Source organism: Procambarus clarkii, chromosome 2, assembly GCF_040958095.1.
Source record: "Procambarus clarkii isolate CNS0578487 chromosome 2, FALCON_Pclarkii_2.0, whole genome shotgun sequence".
NCBI lineage: Eukaryota > Metazoa > Arthropoda > Malacostraca > Decapoda > Cambaridae > Procambarus > Procambarus clarkii.
In genome coordinates this window covers 41,553,232-41,571,281 of record NC_091151.1, presented here as the reverse complement: position 1 = coordinate 41,571,281, position 18,050 = coordinate 41,553,232, and the positions used below count along the sequence as shown (strand labels likewise).

General features: G+C 41.7%; 1 protein-coding gene across 3 annotated transcripts in view; it reads left to right on the top strand.

Annotated features, from left to right (window-relative positions):
• Positions 1–18,050, top strand: part of LOC123762457 (glucose dehydrogenase [FAD, quinone]) — a 134,833-nt gene that overhangs the window by 97,306 nt on the left and 19,477 nt on the right. The gene's annotated exons all lie outside the window — the stretch shown is intronic.

Genomic DNA, 18,050 nt, shown 5'->3' with positions numbered 1-18,050 from the left:
TGGTTCAAGAAGTACACAAATGAGCCACAAAGATATTGGAAAGAATTGTTTCAATGTCAGATTATTAAATTAACGTAATGCACTCAGAAGTGAAGAGATGAAGGAGAATTTCATATACAGATTCATAGGTACATATGACAGAGTATAATCTTACACACACACACACACACACACACACACACACACACACACACACACACACACACACACACACACACACAGGTCCTCGCAGGCTTCCTGGACTCTGGGGAACGTAGTCCTAAGGGCCTCGGGTATGATTCCCGGTCGAGGCAGAAACAATTGGACAGTTTCTTTCACCTGATGCACTTGTTCACCAAGCTGTAAATAGGTACCAGGGAGTTAGACAGCTGCTACAGGATGCATCCTAGGGATGTGTGTGTGTGAAATATATGTATTAGATATGGTAGAGGGGTAAAAATAGGTCAGGAGTTGGTAAAATAGACAACCAACGGTTAGAAAGGCGGGTCCAAGAGCTAAGAGCTCGATCCTGCAGACACAAATAGTAAACATACACACACACATCTAGTTGCAATACTACAATTTCACCATTAACTGCGTCGAAAACTGAATTAAGGTCAATAAAAAAAGACTTGCATTCAATATTAAGCAAAATATACTTTTGTGCCCAGCATACTAAAGGTCCTCCCCCTCCTCCCGGGGCAAGGTCGTCATCCTTCCCGGCGTAAGAACGTCTCCTTCCCTATGACCAAGGTCATCACAATGTTGTTGTTTTTTAAATTCAGCTCCTCGGAACCAAAAGTTACAAGTAGCACGGGCCATGGTGAGCCCGTAGTGGACTTAACCCGGCACAGGAGCGGGGCTGGAACGGTCGTCACAATCCCGTGGAAGTCATTGTGTACACACAAGGGATCCTCGGGGCTATGGTCGCTCACTCGTACATATTCAGGCCAGCTTCGTCAACAGCGGCCAAATGATTAGTTAATCCCGCCAGAAGTACAGAAACTTGTGTTTTACAGGAGTTTTGTTCCTGTACTTTTTACAGAAGTACAGGAACCTGTTTTTAATCAAAACACTTTTATCGAGGTTTACAACTGATTTACATTAAATAATAATAATAATTTTAAGCGTGCTTCGCTTTCGGCCTTTGTTCCATATATCTCACGTGGTCGTGAGAACGTGGCCGAGAGACCCCGGGCCAAGCACGTGGGCCGAGATACCCCGGGCCAAGCACGTGGGCCGAGATACCCCGGGCCAAGCACGTGGGCCGAGATACCCCGGGCCAAGCACATAGTTTACAAGTTTCAGAAGACCCCCACAAACTGTGGTAATATTTGAAGAATAAGACCGCAGAATATTTACCGAATGAGTGAACTCTAGTGAGCGTCCGGTGTCACCCAGACGCACGCTTTAACCCGTGCACCATGATATGCTAACGATCGTGAAGGACATATCGTTGTCCAGGGGTTAACGCACTCGGGTGGAAGCACCCAGGACGCTGGATCGATACCCGTCCTGCTCCAAGGGTTCTCGAGTAGATACACCAGGCTATTGTGATTTACATTATTTGCTGCTAATTGGTGTTCGATCCCTAATGGTCTATAAGATGTCTTTAGGAACCGTTTCTTCAACCGTCTTTATATTTTAGCTCTTGGTCCTCATCCTTTCCAGCGCCTCGGTAGTACAGTTGGGTTACTTTTCGATGGTTGGGGGTTCGAATCCCGGACGGGACAGAAATGGTTGGGCGTGTTTCCTGCCAAGGAAACAGTCGTCAGTTAGTTAATGTCTCGGTTCGTGTAATTGTCTCAGTTAATGTAATTAACTGTGATGTAATGTCTCTGTAAATGTTAGTTAATGTCTCGGTTCACCTAGCAGTAAATAGGGACCCGGGACTTAAGTCAGATTGTTGCCGCAGGAGGAGTTTATTGTGCACCCCATACTCATCCTGTGAGCCGTAGCGCAAAAAAGAAAGATTTACAGAGGGCACAAAAAGTCTTTATCAGACCTCAATGGAGATTATTACCTAAACAATTACATCAATCCTTCACACCTTATAATGTCGGCTAGTTAGAGTGAATGTTCTATTTCAAGAGCTATATATTTACAGTTGATCATTACACATTAATGGTAGGTCTTATCGCTAATATATAATTGAGTAGTGGCGATATTATAGTCATTGGGGAGCTGCTGGGTGTTATTATTAGTCTTCACAATACACTGCTTGTTTCTTAATCTCATATGTCGTTTATCTACTGGAAGCGAAGTATGGATACAGTGCAAGGATGTCATGTTGACCAGACCACACACTAGAAGGTGAAGGGACGACGACGTTTCGGTCCGTCCTGGACCATTCTCAAGTCGATTGTATAGATTTGACCTATAAAAGTCCGTCCTGGACTATTCACAATCGACTTGAGAATGGTCCAGGACGGACCGAAACGTCGTCGTCATTTCACCTTCTGGTGTGTGGTCTGGTCAACTTACTCTAGCCACGTTATTGTGACTCATCGCCTGCATAAGGATGTCATGTGTTTTATCCTTATAGTAATAAGATGGTTTGCCATGTCATACAGCGTGAGTTTTGATTGATCTCCAAATGGCTCAGTTTTACTACCATCTTTCCATATAATGTTGGAGTGTGTGTCCCTGTCTTTGTCCGAGTGTGTGTCCCTGTCTTTGTCCGAGTGTGTGTCCCTGTCTTTGTCCACACACACTTTACACTTGACTTCATCTAGATCCCTATACAAGGCCAACTGCCAGAGATACTTGTTAGTGGGGGTTGTTTCCTGGGGAGGGGACTAGTTCGACCTAGTGGGGGGGGGGGGAGACCTCGTTATAAGCCTAACATGAAATATCCGACAAACCACCACGCCCTGAGCCCACTATGTGCCTCTGTAACCCTTTCCACTACCGCCCACAGGATGGGTATGGGGTGCATAATAAATGAATTAAACTATAACTTAACGGTAACTATGCAACTATGGTCCGAGTTGTTGCTTTGTTGAGCAGAGTCTAACGAAACTGTCTAGATTGTTAACAACACACAAGTCCTTCGTTATTACCTAGACTAGAGGTTGACCACACACTTCAGACTCTATGAATTCAACCTGTCCTGTCGAATAATTCACCGCATTTTGTCTGGAAAATCATCGGACAAAATGAGATGTTTTATATATCACAGCTGCGCGCACAAATATCCACGTTTTCTATGCGCGGGTCGCTCGGTTACGTTAGATTAGGTTTGGGTGTTTAAGTTCACAATTTGGGTCCATTGTGGCAACTGAACAAGACTGAGGGCTGCTTTGTCAGACGAACGCGACGAGAAATACCACTCTACTATTGCTTTCTAACAAAAAAAAATCTGATTTGGAGAGCATTAGTAAGAATTTGCTTGTAATTTCTTCTTAAACTTCAGCTTGGCAAGCGAGGATGATAAGACAGGGTAAACTCTTAATGTAACTAGAGCTACAGACGGGGATCTTGAGAGATACTATGAACTGGCGACCATGTAAACCAGTTCCTAAGGTGAACTGGTTTACATGGATTGGATACACACAACGGCCAACAACTATTGCTCTGCCCCCAGTCACAACGCCATCAAAAAATGGCAGTGTTTTTGTAGTAAATGAAAGAAAAACAACCACCACAATTCTTGGAATGAGAGGAAAGAGCCACTTGCATTCATTCAGTCATCTAAGATATGTGTTGCTGATGAGTGCTACTCTTGTGTGATTCACTGAGGAAAATGAGTATTATTCCTCTCAATCTTTTTTTTTTTTTTTTTTTTTTTTTTTTTTTTTTTTTTTTTTTTTTTTTTTTTTTGAGATATATACAAGAGTTGTTACATTCTTGTACAGCCACTAGTACGCGTAGCGTTTCGGGCAAGTCCTTAATCCTATGGTCCCTGGAATACGATCCCCTGCCGCGAAGAATCGTTTTTTCATCCAAGTACACATTTTACTGTTGCGTTAAACAGAGGCTACAGTTAAGGAATTGCGCCCATTAAATCCTCCCCGGCCAGGATACGAACCCATGACATAGCGCTCGCGGAACGCCAGGCGAGTGTCTTACCACTACACCACGGAGACTTTACTTCAAACAGCTTAGTAAAGACGTCTTGAACAGGGGGAGGCTTTTTACAGCCTCCTTCAGGTAAAGGAGGCTATTTAGACTCTTCAGGTAAATACATGAAGGCTATTTACAGCTATGACACATTGTCACAGCTCTAGGTAAGGAGTCGACAGCCTCCTTTAAGACGTCTTCCCTAAGCTGTCTGAGACAAAGGTCAAAGTAAGGCTTGAGGGGGAAATAAGAGCCATTTTCCATACTCTGGAGGCATAACCAATCAGAAAGTATCACTGACTACCCTGAAACAAAAATTATTACGCAAGACACTGAACGACACCCTGAGAATGAACACACTGAGTAGCACACTTTGGGGTTATACTGAAAAGTGTTATGTGCTGGGGAGTAACACAATATTTACGAATGCAGGAAGGAAAAAGACGCTTATTAACCACATTCCTTCATGAACACACTGAGAAAGCATGCACCTACAAGTAATACACTGAGGAACAATACACTGAGGAATAATACACTGAAGGATTCAACACTTCGTAAGTAATACAAGGGGCCCCTGAAAAAAAAAATGACTTAGTTTCGTCATATTTTCTGGTTCAATGCTGGAAACTGGACTGTTCCAGTTCCAGGTCAGAGGTGCCAAGAGGAAAGTCTTGTCACCTCTGGCCTGGAAGCTCTGTACAGCAAGTTCCACACAATACTGAGAACACAAAGCTAATTATATAACGGGTATGAAAAGGTTCAAATGAGCAAGTCAGGCCGTAGCAGGTCTCTTAAGAATTGTGCTCTTAAGGAAGTAACAAAACCAATTAAGAGTGAATAGGCACGTTCTAGATATTCCAGGTGAAGGCAGTAGCCATAGGGGCAAGTTCTAGATATTCCAGGTGCAGGTAGCAGCCATAAGGGCAAGTTCTAGACATTCCAGGTGAAGGCAGTAGCCATAGGGGCAAGTTCTAGATATTCCAGGTGCAGGTAGCAGCCATAAGGGCAAGTTCTAGACATTCCAGGTGAAGGCAGTAGCCATAGGGGGGCAAGCTATAATCATTCCATAACACCGCTCGCCTGAACAGATGAGAACACTGTTATATTATCACGTATTCTTTCGATTTATACAGAATGAACAAAATGCAAAGTTGAACGAAACAAAATTTAAATTCGAAAGTTATATCTTCGGGAAATCGATGTGATAAACGCATTGAGACCATTTATATTGAAAATGCAAGATAATGTTACACAAAAAAGTAGAGCAGCAGTCAGATGACATAAGACTGGAGCAAGTTTGTGAAAGTACTGGTGGGGGTGGTAGTGGTGGTGGTGGGGGTGGTCGTGGGGGTGGTCGTGGTGGTGGTGGGGGTGGTAGTGGTGGTGGTGGGGGTGGGGGTGGTCGTGGGGGTGGTCGTGGGGGTGGTGGGGGTGGGGGTGGGGGTGGGGGGGGGTCCGGCATTCAGCTAGTTGTTGTGGATATAATCAGAGGAATGGCGAAGGCTACTGTGGCCGAAATTTGACGCGAGTGCGGTAGAAATTGTCCATTCTGACGTAGTAAATACTTTAAACGATGCCGCACGAAGGCGATAAATGTGTATGATCGCCAGGCGATAGTGAACGCGATCGCCAGACGATAGTGAATATGATCACAAAATACCTACTTGTCATCCAGGACTGCTTTCTTCCGGAAATACAATTCCTTTGATGTTCTTGTAGCATGTTCGATCACCTTCACAGTACATTACTTTATGTAGATTGCTACATAAATTGCCAATTTGATGAGGATATTATGATAGTTTATTTACGCATTACGAAGAAAGCAAAATTGAGTGATTAAGAGCTTGCAGCATTTTATTACGAGGAAGCTTATCAAATATGTTAAACATATCTGACAGCATACTAGTGGAAAATCTAGTTTTTTGTACAAATGTTAATTAAGACGCAGTCCCACCTAACATTATATAAAAATATTATACAAAAACATTATACATTATACAAAATTATGTGTATGATGATTAGCAGGTTTCCGGCAACCACGGGGTTTGCCCCCCCCAGTCCTATTCCCCCCCCCCATCCCTTCCCCTCCCCTACACCCCCCCCACACCCCCCCCCCCCCCCGCCACCCACCTCCACCGATAACTTTTTAACTTCACATAAAAAAGTTTGTGACTTTTTTAACTTCATTTTTCTACCACAGACGTGGCCATACATTAATACAATGCTAACCGACATATATACATTTTCTTCTGGAGAGGGTTAGAGATCTGTTACATATATAGAGTGGAGTGAGTTGTAGATTGTTGTTGTTGTTATAGATTCAGCTACTCGGAACCAGTTCCAAGTAGCACGGGCTATGGCGAGCCCGTAACTTACCTGGCACAGGAGCGGGGCAAGTAGCACGGGCTATGGAGAGCCCGTAGTGAACTTACATGGCACAGGAGCGGTGCTGTGAGTTGTAGAGTACTCAACCACAGAGGGTGATTGATTGAAGTGCTTTGAGAATTGATTGATGTGGTTTGACAGTTGCTAACTAGGATATATACTCGTCTGGTGCTGTGACCGCTCATTTGGTCTTCAGGGGCTCTTTGTTTTCTTCCGGTGATGTTATACATTACAATGTAATACTTTTTGTCTTGGGTGATAAGTGCTATTTTCTGATACTTATACCTCAAATGTATAGAAACGCTAAAAACTCCTACACTTAAAGATAAGTCTAGCTTTCTTCGGCTCGTCTCACTCTCAACCTAACCATCCATATATGCAGAACGACACAATCACCCCACACAATGACCCACAAAATCACCTCCACAATCACCCCACCAATGACCCCCCCCCCCACAATGACTCGACAATGACCCTTCAACAATGACCCTTTACCTCACTAGCGTTGCAGAAAGGTTCAGCTGTTGCAAGGCCAACCTCTCAACCTTTCTGGGTGTAAACTTACATTAATAAGTATATCTATATTGGAGACAGGTTTAAGCTGATAATTATTTGTTCTACATTTCAGTCGGAGTGACCATTGATCTTGACGGAAAAAAAATATATATTTCTGTCTCATTCGTTTTTAAATTTAGGTCACGTTGATGGTATTTGTGGTATAAATCCTGGGCGGACTTTTTTGTTCTTGCTTTTGTTAAGACTTTTGTTACGCAAGTTAATGGAGTTTTGCTCCAGAAATGTTCGGTTCGAATCCTCGTCACGGCCCTTGTGGATTTGAACATAGAAATGGTTTCGGTTCTGGTTTATTAAAAATGTGGTGGTTTTTCATTTAGGTTTGAATAGTTGTTTTATTGTTGTTTTAAGACGAAATTTATGGTTTGATTTGCCTTGTTAGGAAGAGGAAGAGGCCTATAAGCCTTATCGAGGCCCATGTAAGACAACGATTGACCGTCTTTTCGACGCATCCCATAACAGTTGTCTAATTCCCGGGTACCTGTTTACTGCTAGGTGAAGAGAGGCATCAGGTGAAACGAGATTTTGCCCAAACGTCTCGGCCAGTCGCGGGAACAGAACACGGTTGGGAAACGACTGCCATGACATGTTTACAATGTTTTGTTCAGTGTAACACATTTAAAATTAGCCCGTCATTGAAGGGAAGGGGTCATCAGGGGGAAAGCGCGAAGCCATTACGACTACATAGCACTGGAAAGGGGTCATACAAGTGAGTTTATAAATGTGTTGGACAGGATTACCTTTGGGGGTCAGTTTCTGTCACCTCTGACCGACAGGTTAGGCTATTATACGGAATGATCCGCCTTCCGGAGTGATGTAGTCATTAACTAATTACTTGATCAGGAGTATAATTGAAATTGAAATAAGTTTATTGAGGTAAAATACACACAAAGGGATGAGGTAGCTCAAGCTATTCTCACCCCGTTCAGTACATCGTGTTAATACATACATAGACACACATCACAAACAATAAACATATTACCAAACATTCTGAGAGATAAACATCTACATTTCAGGAGTATAATGACTTTATAATCATCACCTTATTTGTAATCCGACGTTCTGTTAAAGGTTTTGCAACTTTTGGGAACAAAATTGCAAACGGTTCATATATTTTTCCCGCCAATTTATCGGCCGTGTTACACCCCTTCATAAAATATTGGTCCTCCGACCTTCCCAACAAAGTAGTGCGCCATGTCAGATATTTCCATTTGAGATGTATTGATTTACCGCGAAATTTGAATTATTTATCGGTTAAAAACCTTGCGTCGAGAAGAAAAAAAGCTTTGTACTCGAACATGCATATATTAAGAGTACATTATTTTTTTTTATTACGGAGTTTATTCATATTTTACCTATTTCGATTTTATTTAGTTATTTCAACAAGCATTTCTCGCAAACAAGAGTTTGTCAGAAACATTTTTTCTTTAATTATGTTTTTTTGTTTCTATATCTGTTATACTTAAAACTTATAATACTGGAAACAGGAAATAAAGTTCAGGTCAGGGATAGTTAGAGCTGAACAAACGTCAATGTCGTAAACATGGCCCAAACTTGATCGTATGTTGACGTCACGTTAATCCTGTGTTGATGTCACATTGATCCTGTGTTAATGTCACGTTGATCCTGTGTTGATGTCACGTTGATCCTGTGTTAATGTCACGTTGATCCTGTGTTGATGTCACGTTGATCCTGTGTTGATGTCACGTTGATCCTGTGTTGATGTCACGTTGATCCTGTGTTGATGTCCCGTTGATCCTGTGTTGATGCCACGTTGATCGTGTGTTGATGTCACGCTGATCCTGTGTTGATGTCACGTTGATCCTGTGTTGATGTCACGTTGATCCTGTGTTGATGTCCCGTTGATCCTGTGTTGATGTCCCGTTGATCCTGTGTTGATGCCACGTTGATCGTGTGTTGATGTCACGCTGATCCTGTGTTGATGTCACGTTGATCCTGTGTTGATGTCACGTTGATCCTGTGTTGATGTCACGTTGATCCTGTGTTGATGTCACGTTGATCCTGTGTTGATGTCACGTTGATCCTGTGTTGATGCCACGTTGATCCTGTGTTGATGTCACGTTGATCCTGTGTTGATGTCACGCTGATCCTGTGTTGATGTCACGTTGATCCTGTGTTGATGTCACGTTGATCCTGTGTTGATGTCACGTTGATCCTGTGTTGATGCCACGTTGATCCTGTGTTGATGTCACCTTGATCCTGTGTTGATGTCACGCTGATCCTGTGTTGATGTCACGTTGATCCTGTGTTGATGTCACATTGATCCTGTGTTGATGTCACGCTGATCCTGTGTTGATGTCACGTTGATCCTGTGTTGATGTCACGTTGATCCTGTGTTGATGTCACGCTGATCCTGTGTTGATGTCACCTTGATCCTGAAAAAATACTGTCTTACGTTTTAAGTTCAATAACTCCACTTCAATTATTTCTTTATATTTTTTCACCTTGTAGTTTTAAACAATTTAATTTTGATATTACATGTTTTGCTTGGCCTGGGGGGGGGCTGCTCCCTGGGTCACGCTAGCAATGGTGACAACATGATCTCTGCACGCACTCACGCGCACGCACACACACACACACACACACACACACACACACACACACACACACACACACACACACACACACACACACACACACAAGGTCTGGTAGCTGAGCGGACAGCGCGCAGTACTCGTAATTCTGTGGCCCGGGTTCGATTCCCGGACCATGCAGAAACAAATGGGCAAAGTTTCTTTCACCCAGAATGCCCCTGTCACCTAGCAGTAAATAGGTACCTGGGAGTTAGACAGCTCCTACGGGCTGCTTCCTGAGGCTGTGTGTGCGTGTGTGGGAAAAAAATAGTTAGTAGTTAGTAAGTTGATTGATTGACAGTTGAGAGACGGGCCGAAAGAACAGAGCTCAACACACACACACACACACACGCACACACACATGGAAATGCCACAGAATAACCTGTTCCAGAGCCAGACATCTGGGCGGTTAAAGTGGTTATAAAGCCCCTGGCCTAAATCCCAGCCTAATTGTGAAAGGTCATATCAACCTCCTCATACTCTCAATTTCTCAGACAATATTTTGTATGTTCACAAGTGTTGCACACATGTTGCCGACCCGGAGCTAGCAGTTGCTTGTGACTTTGAACCGGACATAATAGGTGACTGCTTTAATATCAGCTTGCTTTAATTAATAATATCTACCTGCTTTAATATCAGACGTTTTAACCCCCAGCTGGTTCACTGACACGAATAAAGTCCACACATGTAAAAAAAATATATTTCAACAGAGCTGTATAAAACATACAAAAATGGCTGATTCATTTAATCAATTGCTCAACGCCGGCTGTGAATTTAGCAGCTAATGAATTTAGATAACTTAATCAAATATATGGTGGTCGACCAGCACTGGATTTTTGTATTTTTTTTTTGTATTGTTACAGTGTTTCAATTATCCACAATCCATGAATCCACAACTTAAAGGTGATTCGAACCTGTTTTAAATGAGATCGTAGGCTACTGTGTGTCAGTTCGTCTACCACTCCCCGACCCCAATCTTGCCTCGCGAATAATACATCGCATTTTGATGTCAAAATCCCCAGCGGATAAAAGATGATGTACTATAAATCACAGCTACTCGCAAGTATTCATGATATCAATTCTTGGGTCGCTCAGTTCGGGTTCGGGTGTTTTAATACCCTTTTTTCCGGCCGTTGTGGCAACTGGAGAGGCCAGACTGTTCCTTTATTCCATGTTGACATGCTATTGACATTCTATAAAGCTATTGAGCTGGTATATAGAAACGTAATACTGAACATGCATCATCTATATATTGTTTCAAACGTAAGTTAGATGTGAATGTAAATTTGTTTGATATAAATAGGAGCAGTCTAGCATTGGTCAATAGGCCTTTTATGATTTCCTCTATTCTACGTGTTCTTATAATATTGGTGTTGATAATGGACACTTAAACTTTCAAATTATCTGTAGAGAAATAGTGGCAGATGATCTCGATAATTTAATTCCTTTTTAAACTCAGAACTGTGCTCAGTTCTATGAGGGTATTGTATAAAGTACCACCACTGGACACACACTTGTAACACGGGGATTCAGAGGGAGATACACACATCTATGAACAGCTCCACAAGGGCCGTGATGAGGGTTCGAACCTACGTCCCGGGATGATCCTAGACTCGTCTAGTAGATTGCGCCACGACATGGTTGAAAGAATTTGAACTGGGAGTGCTACTGCCCTCACAGTGGCAATTCTTTTGACCATGTTGTGGGGCAGTCGACTAAGGCGCGTCTGGGATCATCCCGGACGTAGGTTCGAACCCTCATCACGCCCCTTGTGGATTTGTTCATTTGATGTATCACGCAATTGTGAATTCTGTGAGTACACACACCTATCTTATTAACACCCTGTAGGTGTGGTATGTCGCGAGAGGAATATTATCGGCTCATTGATGATTAAAATATCAAGTTAACTTTCTCGTAACCTGTACAAGTTTCTTAATGAGAGAAGCACTCAGATTTCCGTTGCTGAATATTTGATCAGACAGCTATCATGTGGCCTTCGTTGACCTTCAAACTACTTGTGAACCAGCTGATCGAGAGCTAATCTTAGAACAACTAACCGGTTTTAGGGTTGAGGAAAGGCCACTGACAGTGGCTCAGAGGTTATTGAGAAACACAGCTGTCTCTGTCCGCCGTCTCGAAATGAGTGATTCTTTCGTCTTTTTGAGCCTCGTATCCCTCAAGATAGTCACTCTGGCTGACAATTTTCAGTCCTGTGATGTATAAATAATAATGAACATTCCTACATAAGCGGAAGATATTATCTGCTCTAAAGACACAAATGTTATTGCTGCAAACATTAGACATTTGCTGAAAGATCTACCTGTGTGGTGTTATTACTGCCGTAACAAAATCTATAACCCTATTATCCCCCCAAAAATAACGTGTTTTCAAATTTAACCAAAACATTACAACCTGAAGGGAACATAAATGCTTCGGATTAAATGCCAAATGTAGCATTGCAAATGTTTTCTGAACTCAATGAATAACTTTAACATCTTAAATCGCCCACTGGTACAATAACGGTACGATAAAAATACTCTATGGTAAGATTAAAGCACTCACTGGTACGATAAAAACACTATGATAAGATAAAAACACTCCCTGGTACGATTAAAAACACTCCCTGGTACGATAAAAAAACACTCCCTGGTACGACAAAAACACTCACTGGTACGACAAAAACACTCACTGGTACGACAAAAACACTCACTGGTACGACAAAAACACTCACTGGTACGATAAAAGCACTCACTGGTACGACCAAAACACTCACTGGTACGACCAAAACACTCACTGGTACGACCAAAACACTCACTGGTACGATAAAAACACTGGTACGACAAAAACACTCCCTGGTACGACAAAAACACTCACTGGTACGATAAAAACACTCACTGGTACGGTAAAAACACACACTGGTACGATAAAAACAGTCACTGGTACGATAAAAACACCCCCTGGTACGACAAAAATACTCCCTGGTACGACAAAAACACTCACTGGTACGATAAAAACACTCACTGGTACGGTAAAAACACTCCCTGGTACGAATGTTATGAGACTTGATCACCACGTCTTGCTATTATAAAATGACACCCCAACTGCACTGAACAAACTACTAGAAGTAATATTTGAACATAAAAAAAAATCATTCGGCCTGTTAGGCAAATTGTATCTTGCATACTAGGCCAAATAATTCGGGTCTGGCTATAAAGCCGAATGATTTGTGTTATTTTCAAATATTTGTTCGAAATTGTTTTAACACAAATAATCTATATTAGGAACATAAATTACTAACTTAAGTTATATTACGTTAGGTTTGTTCATATGTCTAAGTTTTGAATCGAAGTAAAAAATATTCAAATCCTATGGAATGTAATGGCAAGCAGTATCATTCCATAAGAATAATATATGAAAAACATAATATTTCATGAAAATTCGGCTTCATAATATTATATATATATATATTGTGTGTAAATCACGAACACAAACACGTGATTAAAAATGTGACCGTGTCAGACCACGGAGGAAAATTGAAACAGGAATTTCCTTAAGTACTTTCGTATATTAATACATCTTCAGAAGGAGTCATGTACACAAGTACATGTACACACACTTTAATTTTTTGTTTTGTTTATATTTTCGGTGGCCATAAATAGAGTTGATGCTATCTATCAGCAGGATAATGCACTATCGACAGGTTAGGTTAGCAGCAGTCAAATGGTACATCTCATGCCAGCTATTGGCATTAAATTTATATTACATGTGTTAGTCTCCGTGGTGTAGTGGTAAGACACTCGCCTGGCGTTCCGCGAGCGCTTTGTCATGGGTTCGTATCCTGGCCGGGGAGGATTTACTGGGCGCAATTCCTTAACTGTAGCCTCTGTTTAACGCAACAGTAAAATGTGTACTTGGATGAAAAAACGATTCTTCGCGGCGGGGATCGTATTCCAGGGACCTGCCCGAAACGTTACGCGTACTAGTGGCTGTACAAGAATGTAACAACTCTTGTATATATCTAAAAAAAAAAAAAAAAACACTATCAGGTAAGATACAGGTGGTGCTATCTGTTGGAATGCAAACGCACTATCAGGAGGCCAACAGCAGCCCATAAGGCGGGTTGTTGTGCTGAAGCAACTACCTTTCCCCCCCCCCTTTCCCGTGCTCACATCTTATTGGTAGAAACTCTTTGTTGACATTCACCACAACAGCCAATCGGAAGCTTCAGTAAATACTCCGGCCACCTAGTAATATCATCCCTGGTGTTCAGCACACTAAACCCCGCTCGTGACATGCTTCTGTAATATTTATATACACGAAACGGTAACTGTTTAACAATTTTAATTTGTTAATTAAGTGATAAATTATTATTGTAGACATTAACAATTGTTGTAAAAAAAAAAAAGTCTGGCTACTCGACCTGTGACGTCATCGGTGGCTTGGGTCCCCCCCACCACCACCACCACCACCACCACCACCACCACCACCACCACCACAGCGCTCCAAAAATTTAACTCCTACTGCATAGAAACATTTAAGAACCCAAATCACAGACAGAAGTAATGAAGTCTAAGCAATAAAACTTATGATTTGTTATTTACATATGAAACTATTTATCAATATGCATAAAAAACAAAGCAGCAGTGTGATATATAGTAAATCAGAGAATTAGGCTAGGATATTATGTTATTTGGCAAGTAAGGAGTAGGCTGGGATATCGTTACCTATGACAAGTAGCAAGGAGTCTGGAGCAGCATTATTTGTCTCGTGTTACTTTAGCAAGTAACTGGTATATCGTTATCTGTGTCAGGTATATGTAAGTAACATATAGGCTGGTTTATCGTTATCTGTGTCAGGTATATGTAAGTAACATATAGGCTGGTATATCGATATCTGTGTCAGGTATATGTAAGTAACATATAGGCTGGTATATCGTTATCTGTATCAGGTATATGTAAGTAACATATAGGCTGGTATATCGATATCTGTGTCAGGCACATGTAAGTAACATATAGGCTGGTATATCGATATCTGTGTCACATTTATGCAAGTAACGACTAATGTAGAATATCATCAAATGTCGCAAGTATTGAGTAGACTGTAATATCGTTTCTGTAGCAAGAATATTGTTGTATCAAGATTAAGAGCGTGATATTGCTACCTTTCGTTCTCCTGAATAGTACATCGCATTTTAACGTACAATTTCCTAAGGCCGAAAAACTGATGTACCAAAACTGGTAGCGGCTCTTGAATTTTACGGGAGGTCCCGTTTTCTCTCGGTGGGTCCTCTGGTTGGTTAGGTTTGGGCACTTTCGTACAACAATTTAGTGAGGTTGTGAACACTCGGGAGAACGGACTGTCTGTGATAATTAACTTGAACTTAACATCCAACATTACATTAGTGTAATTACAGTTAATTCTAATTTCAGGTCAACTGGTTCGAAAAACTAGGTGTAGTGTTGGCCAACTTTTTTAGAGAGAGAGAGATAGAGAACAGGTCACAGCAAAGGCAAAGTCGCCTAATCATTGCTTGACCAGGAACAAAAAAATAGAACATAAAGGCATAGTTTACTGAGGCATATATGAATGTAATACATAGCCTAAAGGAACGTCAGACTTGAATTTTCGATAATATTCAGCGGTTTGGTAATTATTGCAATCATGTATTTAAGTAATTTCATAGACTTCATTTATCTTAATATCGTATGTATGGATCATATTTTGGAGGACAGATATGAGAGACCTCAATGGGTAATCCAGACTCCTTGCTACTTGCCATAGGGAACAATATCCCAGCCTACTCGTTACTCGCCAAATACGGTAGCCTAATTCTCTCAATTACTATATCACACTGCTGGTTTGTTATTGATGTGATACCTGCTTGATGGGTTTCTGGAAGTTCTCTCACAAGTCAAGCCCGGCCTGGGGCCAGGCTTGACTTGTGAGAGTTTGGTCCAACAGGCTGTTCCTTGGAGCAGATCGCATGCCTACATATTCACTACAGCCCGGTTCGTATGGTGCTTCTTGAAGAAACCTATCTAGTTTTCACTTGAAGATGTCCAAGGTTGTTCCGGCAATATTTCTTATGCTCGCTGGGAGGGTGTGAAACAACCGTGGACCTCTGATGTTTATACAGTGTTCTCTGATTGTGCCCATGGCACCTCTGCTCTTCACTGGTTCTATTCTGCATTTTCTTCCATATCGTTTACTCCAGTACGTTGTTATTTTACTGTGTAGATTTGGAACCTGGACCTCCAGTATTTTCCACGTGTATATTATATGTTTCTTTCGTCTCCTTTCTAGTGAGGACATTTGGAGAGCTTCGAGACGCTCTCAATAATTTAGGTGCTTTATTATTTTTTTTTGGCTGACGCAATATTTGCTTGGTTATGCTAACCACTTGGACTGGACGGTAGAGCGACGGTCTCGCTTTATGCAAGTCGGCGTTCAATCCCTGACCGTCTAAGTGGTTGGGCACCAATCCTTACACATCCCAAATCCTCATCCTGACCCCCTTCCAAGTGCTATATAGTCGCAATGGCTTGGCGGTTTCCCTTAATAATTCCTCTCCCTTCCCTAAACGTTAGGTCGTCAGACATCATTATTCCCAAATCCTTTACATGATGCTTTCCTACTGTGGGCAGATTTGATTGTGTTTTGTACCCTGTATTATATTTAAGGTCCTCATGTTTACTGTACCTGAGTGCCTGGAATTTATCACTGTTAAACATCATGTTATTTTCTGCTGCTCAGTCAAAAACTTTATTAATATCTGCTTGTAGTTTTTCAATGTCTTCAACAGAGGTAATTTTCATGTTGATATTTGTCATCTGCAAAGGATGATACGAAGCTGTGACTTGTATTTGAGTCTATATCTGATATGAGAATAAGGAAAAGCAGTGGTGCAAGGACTGTACCCTGAGGTATAGAGCTTTTAACTGCGCTTGGACTCGATTTTATTTGGTTGACTGTTACTCTTTGTGTTCTGTTCGACAGAAACTTTAGTATCCACAGTCCTATTTTACCAGTTATTCCCATTGACCTCATTTTGTGTGCTATCACTCCATGGTCATATTTATCGAATACCTTTGCGAAATCTGTGTATACCACATCTGCATTTGTTTTTATTCTAAAGCCTCAGTGATTTTGCCGTGGTGGTCAAGTAGCTGTGAGAGGCATGATCTTCCCGCTCTAAATCCATGTTGGCCTGGGTTGTGAAGGTCATTGGTCTCCATGAAACTGGTGACCTGACTCCGAATCACTCTCTCAAATACTTCTATTATGTAGGACGTTAGTGCAACTGGTCTATAATTTTTTGCTAATGGTCTGCACCCTCTCTTGTGCAGAGGGGCTATGTCTGCTGATTTAAGCGCTTTGATAAGCAGTTTCATATATAAATAACGTCATAACTTTTATTGCTTAGACTTCCTTACTTCTGAGTGTCTGTGATTTGGTTTCCCAGATGTTTCTATGCAGTTAAATTTATGGGGCGGTGTGATGGTGGGGGGGGGTCCCATCCACTGATGACGTCACAGGTCGAGTAGCCAGACTTTTTTTTTTACAACAATTGTTAATGTCTACAATAATAATTATCACTTAATTAACAAATTCAAATTGTTGAAAAGATAACGTTTCGTGTATATTAATATTACAAGAGCATGTTATGAGCGGGTTTAGTGTGCTGAACACCAGAGATGATATTACTAGGTGGGTGGTGTGTTTACCTGAAGCTTCTGATTGGCTGTTGTGGTGAATGTCAACAAAGAGTTTCTACCAATAAGATGCGAGCACGGGAGGGAGGTGGGGGGGGGGGGAAGTACCTGCTTTAGCACAACAACCCGCCTTATGGGCTGCTGTTGGCCTCCTGATAGTTCATTTGCATTCCAACAGATGGCACCACCTGTATATTACGTGATAGTGTTAATTTAATGCCAATTATGGCATGAGATGTACCATATGACTCCTGCTAACCTAACCTGTCGATAGTGCATTATCCTGCCGATAGATAGCATCAACTGTATTTATGACCTCCGAAAAGATAACAAAAATGTGTGTAGGTTAGTTAGGGTTGGTCATACTTCTACATTTAGGGAAATTAGGTACGTTGCTCCAATATGGCGGCTTAGGGCCCCGCACAGGAATATCCCTGCCAAAAAAATATAAAAATATGGCGGGAACATTTCTTCAGCGCCGCCCTTATTTGGCGGGGCTGACCTAGCACGCTAGATATTTAAGCGAAAGACTGGATGACCCGGTAAATATGTCACCGTCAGTGAACTATGAGTTGGCAACTTAGTTCTCTGTGAACTCCCAGATCATACAGAAACTCCCACTATTTTCTAGCGTTTTGGTATGTAATTTTGAATCGTGTTGGACTGGTCTTTAGTCCGACTGTTTGGTTTTAAGGTCGCCCACCAGCAAGTATACTTTTGTCCTGGATATAGTCCAGAACTAAAG